Raw genomic sequence first — 9,220 nt, 5'->3', positions numbered from 1 at the left:
CACCTTGATCCTTGGCTTTTATCACCAGATTTTGCAGATTATTTCCATTTTCAGCCCTCAGACTAGTGTTATCAGCACAGCACATGTTGATTCTTCTTCAGTTTCAAAACATGACTCATCTTTTTCCAATCTGCTTCCCTCAATATATATTCAGCGCGTATGGTCTGAATAAATAAGGAGAGAGTACACACAAAGCCTTGTCTTATTCCTTTGCTAACCTGGAGCCAGGCTGCTTCACAATGTTCAGTTTGACTTTGGTTTTCTGACATACGCATTGGTTTTACATGAGGACAACTCAAATGTTTTGAAATTTCCATTGTTCTGAGCATATTCTGATATAATTGAGAGCCTTATAATCAATGAAGCACATATTCTTTTGGTATTCTTTGGCTTTCTCAATTATCCAGTTTATAGCAGCAATAATGTCTTTCTTCCTTGACCTTTTCTAAACCCAGCATGAACATCTGGTATTTCCTTTCTATAGAGGTCCATAATCTGTGCTGTATGATTCTAAACATTATTTTCTTATATTACAAGTTCCCACTGTAATACTGTCTTTTCAGCTTCATATTGTCTTTCCTTGCATGGCAACATCAGCAATTAGATATCCCAAAGGCTTTATTTTACATTGATAAACATCGTGTTGTCTAGGTTTATATTTAAAAAACAATAACAATTAGTTTTTATAATTCTATAGTCCACATAATAGCTTTGCTTGATGTTCTCTTCTTCCAAAAATGATCTCCTTTGCCAACCTTGAATTAATACAATTATTATTACGATAAATAACAATAAAATATAGACATTTTTCTCATATTTCTGCAAATAATAACCACATTGATATAAAGCTCCTTTTCTAACTGTTCATCTTGATTGCCTTATCATAGATCCTGTTTAAAATTCTTATTTAAGTTTGTTTTCCACACAATATTTGAAACATTCTTACTGGTTAAAATTTTCATTACATTTAAGTATTTAAGTCTTTCTTCATACAGGCCGTCCCAACACTTTTATGTTTCTCATATCTTAAAAAAAGAAAAAAAACCAGGAAAAAAATTAAAAGATAATATATTACTTACCATACATATCCCTCTTAGACTAATGTACATTTATATCCAGAATTTTTCTCTTCTTTTTAACCATATTCAAACATGTTTAATCTCAGGCTGTCCCAACATTTTTACATTTCTCATATCTTAAAAAAAAGAAATTCACCTAACAGCAAGATGTATAACATTAAAAGAAGATAACTATGAAAGATTGTTGAAACAAATAAAACTGGACTTGAAAAACTGGAAAAATCTTCAACTGTTGCTTTTAGGAAGAATAGCTACAGTTAAAATGAATATTTTACCGAAAGTACTCATCCTATTTCAAACGATCCCTATAAAACTGGGAAAGGTTTTCTTTGATGACCTAAATGCAACAATATTGAAATTTATCTGGCAAGGGAAGAAAGCATGAATTAAAGTGAAAATGTTACAAGAAGCTAAAAATAGTGGAGGATTTGGACTCCTGGACTGGAGACTATATTATCAAGCAGCCATTTTACCACGTTTGAAGTTTGCAAAAGAGCACCTGGATGTTCCATAGCACTACTGGCAAAATATACTGTGGACAGATGAAACCAAAATTGAGTTGTTTGGGAAAAACACACAACACTATGTGTGGAGAAAAAATGGCACAGCACACCAACATCAAAACCTCATCCCCACTGTAAAACATGGTGAAGGGAGCATCATGGTTTGGGGCTGCTTTGCTGCCTCAGGGCCTGGACGGATTGTTGTCATTGATGGGAAAATGAATTCCAGAGTTTATCAGGACATTTTGCAGGAAAATGTACGACCATCTGTCCGCCAACTGAAGCTCTGCAGAGGATGGGTGATGCAACAGGACAATGACCCAAAGCATACAAGTAATTCAACAAAACAATGGCTTCAACAGAACAGAATACGCCTTCTGGAGTGGCCCAGTCAGAGTCCTGACCTCAACCCGATTGAAATGCTGTGGCATGACCTTAAGAGAGCGATTCACACCAGACATCCCAAGAATATTGCTACACTGAAACAGTTTTGTGCAGAGGAGTGGTCCAAAATTACTCCAGATCGTTGTGCAGGTCTGATCTGAAACTACAGGAAACGTTTGGTTGAGGTTATTGCTGCCAAAGGAGGGTCAACCAGTTATTAAGTCCAAAGGTTCACATACTTTTCCCACCCTGCACTGTGAATGGTTCCATCTTATCTTCAATTAAAACATGACAACAGGTAATGTTTTTGTAGTATTATTTTAAGCAGACTGTGTTTTTCTATTGTGACTTACATGACGTTTAGAGCGCATTTTATGGCCAGTTCATGCAAAAAACCACATAATCCCAAAGGGTTCACATACTTTTTCTTGCAAGTGTACCTTTGTGTAATTCTAGGGCCTGTAATCCTTCAAAGGGTGGGAGAGTAATTAAATGACTTTTTTTTTGCTCCTTGTGTCTCCATGCTTCAGAGTTTTTTTTATTAAAAGTTTTACAAAAACAAAGTTTTACAATATATCCCCAAATCCCCCCACCCCAAACCCGCCCACTTCCCCCCCACTTCCCAGAGCTAAATACAAGATTATAGTTATAGTAATCATATTCTAAATAAAAATTATGCATAATATACAATTAACCAAATTCATAATGTGCTTTAACTCCCCTTTAACATAACTACAAAGTACCAATAACAATATCCCACTAAAATCTACTCATAATCTAAATGGAACTTTTTAGTCCCATATTTGTTCTGAATATAATCTATCCATCTCCAAACTGAAATATATCTTTCCTGTGAATGATCTTTCAAATAAGCAGAAATCTTAGACATTTCTGCAAGATTCGAAACTTTAAACACCCATTCTTCTATAGTAGGCAAACTATCCTTCTTCCAATATTGTCCCACCAGTAACCGTGCTGCTGTTATCACATTCAACATCAAATTAGTTTCTTTAACATCACAATCTACAACAATACCCAATAAAAACAATTGCGGAGAAAACTTTATCTTTCTCTTAAAAATCTTTTGAATGTTCCACCAAATTTTGATCCAAAAAGCTTTTATATTTCTACAAGTCCACCACATGTGAAAATAGGTAGCTTCTAAACTACCACATCTCCAACATTTAGACTGTAAATTAGGATACATGTTAGACAACTTCTTGGGATCCAAATGCCATCTATAAAACATTTTATAAAAAATTTCTCTTAAGTTTTGAGCCTGAGTAAATTTAACATTTCTGACCCAAATTATCTCCCAAGTGTCCAACGAAATTTGTTCCTGAATATTTTGTGCCCACTTTACCATATAGTCTTTAACCAATTCCGTTTCCAAATCCAATTCAATTAAAGCATTATATATCCTCTTTATATGTGCACAATTTAAATCTCTAATTTGTTTTACTAAATTTTGATCTATAATTGTGATGCCAACCTTTTGATCTGACTTCCACCTAGCTTTCAATTGAGTATATTGAAACCAAGAGTAACTTATGTTTTCTTGTCTTATCTAATGATTTAAGTTGCCAATCATTCCCTTGCAATCTAAGTAATTCCTTATAAGAAACCCTATCCATACTCACTCCCATAGATACGCCCTCTATCGCGTGTCCAGGAATTCCCCAAATCGGTATTTTATAATTTAACTTATAATAATACTTTTTCCAGACACGCAATAAAGCACTTCTAAGAATATGGGATTTAAAAGCCATGTCCACCTTCTTATCTTAAAGCAAATATGCATGCCATCCATATACCAAATCCCATCCCTCAAGATGAAGTATTCTCTTATTTGTTAAATTAAGCCAATCACTAACCCACGTCAAGGCAACCGCATCATAATACAATTTCAAATTCGGCGCCTTGAGTCCCCCTCTTTCCCTAGCATCTTGTAAAATCTTAAATTAAATGACAATTTTTTTTTTTACTCCTTGTGTCTCCATGCTTCAGAGTTGTCAAAAGAGAAGATTACTATGAACCATCTTCAAGCTGCTTTTGTGGGATTGCCAAATGGAAGCAGCGATGGTATGGAAATATCTTGAGAATAAATGTCTGTCTTCAAAGTTGGTAACACAGTAAGATCATATTAGCTTGTTAGGTGGGAGAGAGTGATGAAGTTTAGAAAAAAAGTTGCAATTTGATGCAGCTGAGGTTTCTTCATTTTCCCCCAAAAGATGATCTCATGTAAAATATAACCAAAAAGACTCTACACATAGGGAAGGTCCAATGAACAGATAAAATGGTTTCCATATTATCAATGCTCTATTTGGGATCTATTAGTTTAAAGATCATTCATCAAATGATGTGATAAAACTTCTTTCATTCCAATATATATGGAAGCTATCATTTCTCCTTGTGATGATTTTTTTAATTAGATGTTTGCACACAGATAGTGTTAACTTTTTAGGGATCCCACATCAAAACAATAATTAACTGATTTCTGAAAGCACAAAGAGTACAACTCCTCCCCCCCAAAAAACTCACTACGTGTAAATTGTCTCATCTCAGTCACTGTTAAATAAGTTCAAGGTCAGCTCCAGGAAATAGACAGCTGTGAAGACTTTGCCCAGGGTAGAAAGCTGTGGTGCCATTAATATTTCACCAGAGATCCTACTAGTTTTGTGCAATGTAATTAAACTGTCTTTACTGATTGTGTTGGAATTCTGGGTACACACTTGCGGCTTTTCCTGGCTTTTAATATCTTTCCCTTCTCTCAAATTAATTTCTTTTTATAGAGATATGACTACTATTTGAAATGAAAAAAATCATTAAAGCCTTCCTCGTATGCCAGACTGCATAGTAACGTGACGTTCGTAGGGCTACTACCCCCATCCGTGCTGGAAGGTAGCGGGTACTAGGAAGGTAGCAGGAAAGAGCCAGATTTCTGTAGAGCTTAGCTTCCATATTGTCTTCTGGATTTTTGCAGCCCAGATACTGCAGCCCTGTCAGGAGAGCTGCAGAATCCAAAGAGGCAGCTTTAAGTTGGGTTCAGGCAATGCAGCCGCTGCATAGGCTTGGATTTTGCTGTTTCCATAAGCATTTTTCTGGGTCAGCATCATTTTTTTTATGCAGATGAGAAAGAGGGTTGCCTGCTACAGGGGTGAATCACTGCAGTTGTTAAATTAGTAACAGGTTTGTTAAGAGAATCTGGCTTCTTTGTTGACTTTGCTTGTCGGAAGGTCGCAAAAGGTGATCACATGACCAGGGGACACTGCAACTGTTACAAATATGAGTCGGCTGCCAATCATCCAAATTTTGATCATCTGACCGTGGGGATGCTACAAAGGTCCTAAGTGTGAAAAATGGTCATAAATCACTTTTTGCAGTGCCGCTGTAACTTTGAACCTTCACTAAATGACCTGTTGAAAGCTGAGGACTGCTTGTATATCGGCCACGGTTTGTATATTACATTTTGTGTGACCCAGCTCTGATAGAGGCAGAAAGCCGCAAAAGAATGTAATCCCCCATCGTGTTATTAGCTGCCTGGAGTTATTTGTTTAGCTGCCATCTTGAGTTATTCAACACCCTCTCTGTGTTTAGCCCAGTGGTGGGATTCAGCCAGTTCGCACCAGTTCGGCAGAACCGGTAGCTAATTTTTTGTTGCCCAGGCCCAGAACAGACTTCCGGAAGCGGTATCCACACAGAGAACCGGTTGTTCACATATTTTAATCCCACCACTGGTTTAGCCCTAACTATACTTTAAGTCTTCCAGAAGTGTTTTATCATTGCCATAAACCCCAAGAGAATGCAGATCTAGTAAGTACTTAGCACCTTCTCAAACCAGTATTACGGAGCTTAATGGACTAATAAAATCTTTTGTTCATTTAATAATTTGGCTATTTAATATTCTTTTTCCAAATAGTTTTATAATTAGATGCGGTAGTTTTAGGTATTTTTTTTTTTTAAAATAATATTCTAGTAGTTGTGTTTACGGTGTATTTAGTTTGCTCCGTTTTATTTCTTCTAGTTTGTTTAGAGATTTTAAATAGTGTTTTGCCCATACGGTGTAATCCTGTAGCATCAATAAGAGTAGACAATTCTAGGCAGTGATCACAATCACTGTGAGTCAGTCCATTTATTTTGTAATTGGGCCTAATCCAAAATATTTTGCTCACAGGTTCAATTAATATTATGATAAATCTGAACAGGCAACTCAGTGGGAACGCCTTTTTCTGACATGGGAAGCAGACTATAAGTAGATGAAGCTTCATTTCTTCATATGATTTCTTGGAGGTGCAAATAAGATTAGGCTTTGCAGGTTAGTTTTGACATTTTGATATGGAATTATCTTTCCAACTTTTCAGATATTGTATGTGAGCTGCTGGGGGCAGAATGGGATTACGTTGGAAGGGAACGGTTAATTGTCTAAAGGCAGTATAGAAATACTTTAGCTTATTTGTTTCCTATTTGCAGATCTTTAACAGGAGAAAGAGAAATTACAGAATAAGCTGTTCAAGCAGTAGATTAGATATGATGAAGGACAATGGAGGAAGGAAAAGGAAGAAAAAATAAAATAAAGAGAGGCTGAAGTTGTGTTAGTTTTGTAGTGTTGGAAGAAAGGTCTTCATCGTGGTTCATCCAAGCTGGGAATAAACATGGCAACTGCTTTGGGAAGAAGGTTGTAATTTATTGGAGAGGAGAACCAGACAAGAAGATGGTCTGGCAGAAAAAAGGACTGAGCACAAGTAGGGAGTGGGCTTTTATACCCTCTTGAGCCTTTTGTTTGGAGTGATTTCCTGTTCCTGTTTGAGGCTATTTCCTGTGCCATGTATTCTGAGCTGAGTCTGGGTTTGCCTTTCTGGTATTTTGATGGTGATGGGTTACTCCTATTATGTCCTGCTTCCCTGGGTCTGGGGTATGTAGATTTTAGGTGTCTTTGTCTTCATAATCTTCCAGCTGTATTTACATCTGAGTTTGTACAGAACTAGTTTCTGCTTGGGGAAGCGAGACCTGGGGCTATCAAGAAAAACTGGGCATGCTTTCCTGCCTCCTGCCATCAGAGATTTATAAAGAATTACAAAATATCCTAGCTCAACCCCTAGTGGAGGTATTTAACGCAGTATTAGAAGGCGCAAGGACGCCTAAATCTTGGCTAGAGGCAAACATAACCCTTATTCCGAAAGATAACACAGACCATACATTAATCCAAAATTACAGACCCATATCACTTCTTAACTCGGACTACAAGATATTTACATCAATTATAGCGGAACGATTGAAACGATTTCTGAATGATTTCATACACGCAGATCAAAATGGTTTTCTCGCTAAGAGACACACTAAGCACAACATTAGAATAATATTAGATACATTGGAGTACTATGAATTACATAGCGAACAACAGATGGCATTACTTTTCTTAGACGCCCAAAAGGCATTTGACAATGTTAAATGGTCTTTTTTGTGCCAACAGCTTAGCTTTATGAATATGGGAGAAAAATTTATAAATATAATTAGGGCAATTTATGACAATCAGGAAGCAAAAATAATTATTAATGGGGAAGCATCTAGCAAGTTTCAAACTCAAAACGGAACACGGCAAGGCTGCCCCTTATCACCGTTGCTGTTTATATTGACTCTTGAAGTATTAACGAGAACTATAAGAAACGACCCAAAGATAAAAGGATTAACCATTAAAAAGGAAACCTTTAAATTGCAAGCTTTCGCGGACGATCTAGTTTTTATTATGGAGGATCCATGTCAGACGGGACCAAAGCTATTGGAAGAATTATCTAAATATGGTGAGGTTGCCGGACTGCGAATAAATAGAAATAAGACCAAGATGATTGTTAAAAATATGACCAATAAACAAAAAGGTAATCTGGCCGAAATCACGGATATAGAAATAGTCAAGAAAATAAAATATTTAGGGATTAACATTACGGCTAGATGCACTTCACTCAAAAAGGATAATTATGATAGTGTAGTGAATCAAATAAAAGGTGACCTGGAAAGATGGGGAAACCTAAAACTCTCATTATTGGGAAGAATCGCTGTCATTAAGATGAATATTCTGCCTAAAATCCTGTTTCTGTTTCAGAATATCCCAATTCAACTCGACTCTAAATTTTTTCGAAATTTGGATAAATTATCACTAAATTTTATTTGGCAGGGGAAAAAACCAAGAATTAAATTGAAATATTTACAAGACACGAAGGAAAATGGGGGTTTTGGATTGCCAGACTGGGAATTATATTACCACGCCGCGGCCCTGAGCTGGATTAGAGAATGGGTAATCTTGAGAAATAGAAGACTATTAACTTTAGAGGGTCACGATTTGCAATATGGCTGGCATGCTTTCCTATGGACGGAGAAACAAGGTCTTTTCTCGCATTTTCAAAGACACCGGATCAGGCAAGCGCTACTCAATACTTGGAAAAAAATTAGATCTCACAATTACACCAAAATACCGGTCTGGCTATCCACCCTTGAAGCGATAGTTTACCCAAATCTGTTTGATTTGGGTAACATAATCTCATACAAGGATATTCTGAATGAGGAGGGGGAATTGAAACTTAGGAATGAACTAGAATTACAAGGTATAAAACTCGATTGGTGGGCCTACTTACAAATCCAATCGAGATTTAGGAAGGATAAAAATGAATGGGGGATATATACCTCTGAAACAGCATTGGACAAAATTTTATTGGGACCGGACTCTAAACAAATAAGGAATTTTTATAAATTACTTTTGGGATATAAGCTGTTTGAAGAGCAAGTGAAAGACCCCATGTTGATCTGGGCTAACAATTTAGGACATAACATCGACCTAGATACTTGGCAAACAATTTGGGATAGGAATAAAAGGATAACACTGGCCTCATCGTATAAAGAAAATTTATTTAAAATGTTTTACCGATGGCATCTTCCCCCAGCCCGCTTAGCAAAAATGTACACAACAGCATCTCCCAAATGTTGGAAGTGTTCTGAAGAGATAGGCACATACTTCCACACGTGGTGGTCTTGCAGTAAAACACAAAAATTTTGGAGAATGATTTGGATTTGGCTGAAAGAAATATTGAAACAAGATCTGGAGTTTAGTCCAGAACTTTTCTTGTTGGGAATCACGAAAGAGAAATATCCTAAAGATGTGCTATACTTAACGATCCATATTATCACAGCAGCTAGAATATCATTTGCGCAAAAATGGAAAAAGAATGAGATCCCAGGACAAAAAGAGGTTATTAGGAAAATTTG

Source organism: Vipera ursinii (genome assembly GCF_947247035.1).
Source record: "Vipera ursinii genome assembly, chromosome: 1".
In the NCBI taxonomy this organism is placed as follows: Eukaryota; Metazoa; Chordata; class Lepidosauria; order Squamata; family Viperidae; genus Vipera; species Vipera ursinii.
Note: the sequence above shows the minus strand (reverse complement) of the source record.